The following is a 7,937-nucleotide window of genomic DNA, read 5'->3' on the forward strand; positions in this document are numbered from 1 at the left end:
GTCAGATGGTAGTGATGATGCTGATGATGATGATGCTACTCACACCTGGTTTTAGCCCAAACGACTTGCTCAAACAAATTGTCACCTTTGGTAGTGCAATTCATGGGTTGCAGAGACAGCAATTCATTCTCCATATCTCCAGTGATCCAATATATTTATCAACTAGAATGGCACTGATACCTCAGCCAAGGCCCAACAGTTTAAATTCACGAGATGCCGATTTTTATTTGGATCTGCACCAAATTTCACACGCTCATAAATATCAGTTCCCTAAATGTGCCAAATTTTTTTCACCACTGACCATGCATGCATTATTCCCTGGGAATATGGTTAAATGTTGAAAAATGTCTGTTAAAAAAAGAGAAAAGAAAATCCTGGATCTTCTCTTTGATCTGCACTAAAAACGATTTGTTCTTCCCTGACCAATTTTATTTTATTCGGTTCCAGCTGCTCTGCAATGGCATCAAGGCTCCTTTGCAAACTCTCCCTCTGAATGGGGTTTCAGCTTCTCAGCTATTAGCTCACACCACAAAACTTGCCTGTGTAACATTGTCTCTGTGAGAATGTGGTTTTGTGAAAGCTGTTTGTTGGCAACACACAAACACCACCAAAGAGCTTTAACTTTATCAGATGACATACGTCCTTGTAACTTGTCCAGTTTAACAAATTCTCAAAATTGGGCTTTCACGCTGCTACAATCATGTCCCCGCTAACGAGACACACTCACTTGTTTTTTGCTTGAACAAAAAACGTATAAACGCAACATTCCACATCTACTTTTCTTGACAGACGCCATGATACTTGTTAGAAATTAGACTTCATAGCTACATGTGTTTTGTTCACCCTGACGATGACCTGCAGCCAGAGGAGATAAACCGGAAGGAAAGTTAGTCTTTTGAATTTCTCTGTTACTTTTTCTTGTATCTATGAATTGTTTTGTGGGCTGTATATGTCATAGACCAACACCTAAACCTTATGAGTAAAACAGATGTGTATATCTCTTGGATTAACTTGGAATTCCAGCATAATTTTCAGACTTTCAGGTTTATCATCCACTTTCAAATGACAAACAACAACTCTATCAGGCCTGTGTGTTCTAGCAGCTTGTGCCATTTATTTATTTCTGGAAGAGCATTTCATTATTATATAATACTACATATAGCCAATAAACAAGAGAGTAGAGCAGAAAGACAGAAAGACATTCAACAGAGATCACCTGCCAAGATCAAACTGATGTTGTTGCGATTACATGTTAAAAGTTGACCATGTGACAACAAGATGGCTGAAAACATGCAACACTCGTAATATAAGACCAGAGTTCTCAGATCTCTTCATTTTAGGGGAGCATGTTTTAAATAATCTGTTTCTGAGGGATGAATTATTAATTTAGAGTGGGTGGACGGCCGAACCAGAAAAAAAGGATGGTTGTTCAAATGTATCCACATGAGCATTATAGCCATGGCCTAAAGCCAACAGTGTGCCCTGAAACGAAAAGTGCATCTGGTGGGTTCTCAGACTGTAGATGATTGGAAATTACACAACAGTGACTGTAACCTCAGGTGTGTTTGTTTTCTCACACACTGAAACAGACTGTGAGTCCACCGGAGAACAAAGATTCTTCAAGCAAGACGTTAACTTTTGAACTGGTGTAACTCTATAGAGACTGAACTAAAATTAACCTGAGTGTGCGGCTTCTGCTCCCCTCATTTCCCTTCTGCACACAGATTGGATTTTATTTGGAGTGTGCTCACATACTGGTGGTTGAGGACACTGCATAAAGTCCCATCAGTCTCTGCCTCATTACCACCACCAGCGACATCCTCGCCAGTCACCCCAAGCACTTCAGTGTATGTGTGTGTGTGTGTGAGACTCTCTGGTTCACTCAGGAGGAGAGTGCGAGCGATCTCACCAGGATCTGAACCGCCTCTTTGATCTCCCAAAGCCAAACAGAGGGAGAGAGACGCTCGCCCCTCACCGAGAGGATTAAATATCCCTGAGTCGGGACATCACAACTCCCTCTCACCCCCCTCCTCCCCCTCCCTCCATCCCTCTTTCCTCCGCTCCCTTCCTCCTCCCGTCTGCCCTGGTTATCACTGAGTCTCCAGAGGGACTGCAGGGAAAGGAGAGCGAGCGAGGAAGAGAGGAGGAGAAAAGGAAGTGAAGGAGAGACTGCGGTTTTTAAAAGCCGAGAGGACATCTGGGTCTACAAGGACTTTGACTGTTTCACCCACACAGGTCAAAGTCTTGATAGGTCACAGATCTGACCCGGAGGTCTTTGAATGGATGTGTGTGTGTACTTGTACTTATCTCTCTGTGAGGACCATTATATAAACCTTACAGAGAGAGGACATTTTTGGAAAGTGAGGACATTTTGACCGTGCCTCATTATTCAAAGAGTTGTTTCAGGGTTAAGAATCTTTTATGGTTTATTTAGGTTTAGGTGAGGCGTATGGCATTTAGGATGGTATAAGGGGCCAGGAATGCATATGCTAATGAGAGCCCTCAAGAAGATATAAGATAGGAGTACATGATGTGTGTGTGTGTGTGTGTGTGTGTGTGTGTGTGTGTGTGTGTGTGTGTGTGTGTGTGTGTGTGTGTGTGTGTGTGTGTGTGTGTGTGTGTGTGTGTGCGTGCATTCGGAGAGGAATTGTCTGGGTTAGAAAGGTAATGGCGGGGATCTCACATGGGGCAGGATTTATTTAAGAGTTCGACAGTTGTTAGAAACAAGAGGATTTGTTTAAGAGAGAGCAGTGGAGACGGGCAGAGGGGAAAGAGGGATGTTGAAACAGGCAGATGAAAGAGTACAGGAGGTCTGAGCTGTTGTGCTAAACCCCGAACACTTGGAGGTGCCCCGTGTGACTTTCGCCCCACACACGTCTCTGAGAAACTTTTATTAAAGGCTCTCCTCTCTGCCCAAAGATGTTTTTTTCCCCCCAGACAAAAGTCTACATCTGAGTGTAAAGGAAAAATCCCTCTGTTGTAAAATAATCGTAATATTTTTATGTTTTCCTCCTTCGTTTTAATTTCAGGACTATTACCGATCCATGTGTGAAGGAGTCAGGGTTAATGTGGGCGATATTTTGGCAAGATATCACGTACGGGGAGTCACTGATAGATCCACTAATCTGCTGTCAAATCACCAATGAAAATAAGCCAGCTGAGGTTGTGACTCTCAAGGGAAGTGATATGAAGTAGTTTTTAATGTCTGGACATTCATTGAGTGATTATGGTAAATGTGCTGTTTTTTTAGTCAGCTGACAGTGGTAGAGCTTGTTTCTTTTAGCCGGGCCAGTTGTATTACTCTTTCTTTATTTCTGACCAAAAACAGTCACATCAGAAAGTGAACACCTTACCATTTTTAGAAGTGTACAGCCCGTTCACTCAACACTAGACCGAAGCTGGTCTACAGAGAGCATGTCCACCTCCTATTAATGCTGTTGTGCTGAAAGTGGCTGCAATTCACCAAAAGGGGATTGGCGATGTAGTCCTCAATGATTTGGAATTGATGGAGCAAAATGGCTCAAGCATTTATTTACCCCTGCTTTTAGACAAGAAGGCCACAATTTATTTAATATATTTAAATGTATTTCAATTTTGGCAAAGATTTTTGTACAGGGAAGGTAATTTGCCTAAATCATGCTTGGATTCTACTAAAGCATTGAATGTCCATAGTGGCAATACAGTCCATGCTCGCACCATATCACTTTGTATTGTGTCTGTTTCCTCTGTCTCTTGAGAAGATAACTGAGACTTTTGTGAGTCACAAGGTACTGATGGCCTTTCAATCTCGTTTGTAAATGCTTTATAAGGCATAGATAGTTCTCACTGTAGATGAGGTCATACAAAAATACTTAACTCAGTATTAATAAGTAGTTACAAAAAAAACTGTTAATGAACTCACTAACTAACTAACTAATGATGGCATGTACAAATGTAAAAGTAAATAGTTTGTTAACCATGTACTTACACTTTCTAAAGGATCGTATTAACTATTTACAACTCCTAAATAACAGGTTTGTTATTGATAAAATATTTAATATAGAAAAGGTTATTATATAGTATATTTACAAATTATTAAATTAAAAATATGAAATGTATTTTAGATGACCTTATTCATTAAGAATAAAACATTTACGACTGTGTTTATGAATTACTTACTCATGGCTACTAATGTTGGAGCAATGCTTTGTAAATGAGGAATTCACTAGTTACTAATACTTAACTAATGCTTCATAGTGTGTAGTTATTATAAAGTACTACTGACTATTCTAAACAACACACTGACATACACTCTCATCTATTTTCTTAACTCAGCTGTAGTATGTATTAAAAGTATGTACCTTATACATATCACTGCAGAGCTCACCTTCATGCAGATCATAATTAAATGTCCTGTTCAGTATCAAACATGTATCAATACATGACTTACACAACGCTCTTATCTACATCGTACCAAATAGCTTACACATGCCCACAGTATTTCTTATCTAGCTAATTATTAAAGCTAATTACTTATTATGCAGAGGAGCTTAAAAGCAAAACAAGGATGAAAAAAGCAACTGAGCAAGCAACTGAACAATCCTCTGCACCAGCAACAAATCACACCTGGTCGAAGGTGGGATTGGCGAAATTTGAAAGGGTCCATATGTGTGGGCAGCATCTCACAAGAAATACTCATCATCATTATCAACCTTAATAATCAGTCACACTATGAGCGAGTAAACAATGAGACGGTCAGACAAAGAAGGATTCCTAGGGTGTCTAGTATCTAGTGGATGTATTGCTCAACAACCATGTCAACGTAAAGGACGCGTGTAGGTATAAGCAGTGACGGTTACATCATTTTTCTTTTGATATTTAAGAGCAGCATAAATGAGCCTTTACAGTAACTGTAACTGTAATTCAGTTTGTCATCACACAAACACATGAAGCCCCATCGCAACTATATAATAAGATTTCCCCCGGGGCGCTGAGAGAATACAGCACTGGACTTTAGAGACAGAGTGAAGTGTGTCTTCTGAGGGAGACTGTTCCTTGTTTGACCAACTCCAGAACTACTGTTGCAAAAACTACCGACAAACTTAGTCAGGAGATCATAATGCACATGTTTTTACATATCATCGTATCAGAAAGACAATTTTTTAATTCAACAAGCCGCTGCTTCATCCCAAAACATTTGATTGATCCTGTAGAGAGAGTGTTTTCCAACACATGTGTGCGTGTGTGTGTTCCAGGACTATTACCTCCAGCTGAACAGAAGCGAAGGTCAGTGCTTTCTGCGAGGGGGTTAATACAATCACCATTACTGCTTCCTGCTGCTGTGTCAAGCAGAGGAGGCCGGGCGTGGAGAGGGAGTGGGGGTGGAGGGGAGGATGAGGGAGGCGGCAAGGGCAGACAGAGAAAGGGGCAACTCTGACATGACAGTGACAAATTGCCTTGTATTTATTCAAATTGTGTAACGTGATCTCTTGGCTGTGTTGTAATGTGTGTTTTCAGAGTGTTTGACCCTGCTGATGAGTTAACACTAACGAGCTCGTAAAGAGGAGAAGGCAAGGTGAGCGGAAGACAATGAAGTTCATGGACGCTCGACTGGCAGGAACAATATTCAAACAGTCTCGCAGATTAGCACAAATCTGAAAAACAGATGTCGGAGAGTCAGTTAATCACATGACCGGTATCTCATGGTAATTAAAAGAAACAAATATTAAAACTTAAATGGAAACTTAAGATAAGTAAGAAAAGTTGTAGCTTTTAATAAAATAATATAAATTGATATTGGCAGCTAAAACTAAAGGGTTAATATTTGAAATATAACGGCCTCTTCAAAGTCAAAATTTTAAGTCTATGAACACAACAGACCATCTAAAGTAGATGTACTTGAACAGCAGAGGGCGCTCTACAGGTTCACTATCAACTTGACCTACTGCATGCTATATTGACCTATTAAGCTAGTAATGTTGTTCTATGCCATGAAAATGGAAGACACTCGCGAACGAAGTCGTCCTAAGTAGACAATTGTGACACCAAAGTCTCTGAGAAGAAGCGAGTGGAAGGATAGCTGGCAAAGTTACAACAAAGTCTTACAACGACAACGAATCTGTGGACTCACCTGCTAGCTCGCCACCCAAGTGAGGCAGCTGGATCATGACTAAAGTTTGGAGCAACACCACATCTACAACCTTGTCCACACCGACTAATCGGCAAACTCAGATTCAGCAGGCCCTTTGCTAGAAGTTCAAAAAATTCTGCCATCACAGGTAAGATAGAAAGAGTTCTGTTCAGGGAAATAACTTGATTAATCACCCAGTCAGGAGGTGCTGGTAGGTGGCTAGCCTCCACCACAAGAGGAGAACTAAATCTCTCTAGTTAAGCACATGTTTCACAAGTTGTCTCATTTGCTAGTTAGCCGTCCAGTGGTAAGTCTCAGTTCAAGACTTGGGTCGTTCAGAAATGGACAGTGTGAAGATGTGGAAAATGGGCAGTCACTTGGGGTGTCTAATTTTATCGGTTGATGTTCTGCAATACCTTCAAAATGCATGCTAACTCCTCCTACTCTGAACAGTAACTAATTAGATAAGACATACTTTAGTGTTTCCTGGTGGAAATGTTTCTTACATTAACTAAATATACCAACAGTTATAATGTGGAAAATACACAAAACCTATTTTCTTCCTCAATAATGGATGAAAATCTGAGAGGACAGACTTCTTTGCCAAACTCTGTGACATATAGACAGACCCAGGTTTAACGGCAGATGAAACAGCCGACGCCGAAAACAGTGGATACGTAGCCTCCGCTGGTTCTCCTCGTTCTGCCCTGTGGATTATTGATACAGACACCTGCAGAGATCCGGGAAGTCGATTCACACCGATGAACACAGCCAACACACACATGCACCGACACACGGAGCAGGCACGCTGCAGGATGAGTCATGGAGAGCTGAGGTCAGTGGGGAGACATTAGTGAGGAGAGAGGGGAAGCACCTGCTCGAACCGGGAGAGACGGACAGATTGAATGAGAGGATGAGAGGAAGATTGAAACTTTTGAGACTTTTAAAGTTCCTTCACATCGCAAATTGCTGTTAGTGTAACATCGAGTGTGTTGGCCGAGATGCGTTTTTTTTCACGAGATTTATTTGGATGTTTTTTTAACTCTTTAACTTAAAAAAAAGTTGCAATTTTTTCCAAAGTTTCGCTTACAAAATGCGTATATGTAACCAATCAGAAAGAGTCTTACTGACAACTTCACATCCTGAAGAATTAGTACTAGAAGAACAATTTCCTCCACCCAGTCCGACATAAAGCTTTTTGATTTATTTATTGAATTTGTCATTTGATATAATAGTATTTTGTCTTTATATTTTTTAGCTGTTGGTCACAGTTATTTCTGAAGGATGTGATGTAGTTGACATGAAGTTGAAGCTAAGATCAAGCCCCAGGCGACTCGACTCCAAAAGTATGCTGCGTCTCTTTACAAATAACTGAACCTTTAAGCTCCTTCCTCAGTGAAATGCACCAAGTTCTACTCTCGTCATCAATATCGGGTGTACCCAGGTATTACATCTTTTTTACTTTCCATTAAATGAAAGGAGCAGCAGATCATCATCATTTTATGTTGCTTCCATCTTTCTTTTCCTGGGGCACATTTTTTAATTCTAATAATTGAATCCCTGAATGGCATCCCACTCAATGTGAAAAGTGTAGATATTCGCCTCAGAATTATTTGCTATTTCGTGATGTTTATGCACGTTGCTGTTTATGTGCAAAGTCATTTACAAAAAATAGTTTTGTCAAAAATAGGGAAGTAAGTGTGAATCATGCCTCGCGGGTGCAGACAGCTGCCATCCTGTTCAAAAGCTGCAAACTAGAGGAAAAAAAGACTCTATACATGACTCTTATACTCCACATTATTTCTGTCCAGATGAGAACACAAAAACA

Source organism: Hippoglossus stenolepis, chromosome 7 (assembly GCF_022539355.2).
Source record: "Hippoglossus stenolepis isolate QCI-W04-F060 chromosome 7, HSTE1.2, whole genome shotgun sequence".
NCBI lineage: Eukaryota > Metazoa > Chordata > Actinopteri > Pleuronectiformes > Pleuronectidae > Hippoglossus > Hippoglossus stenolepis.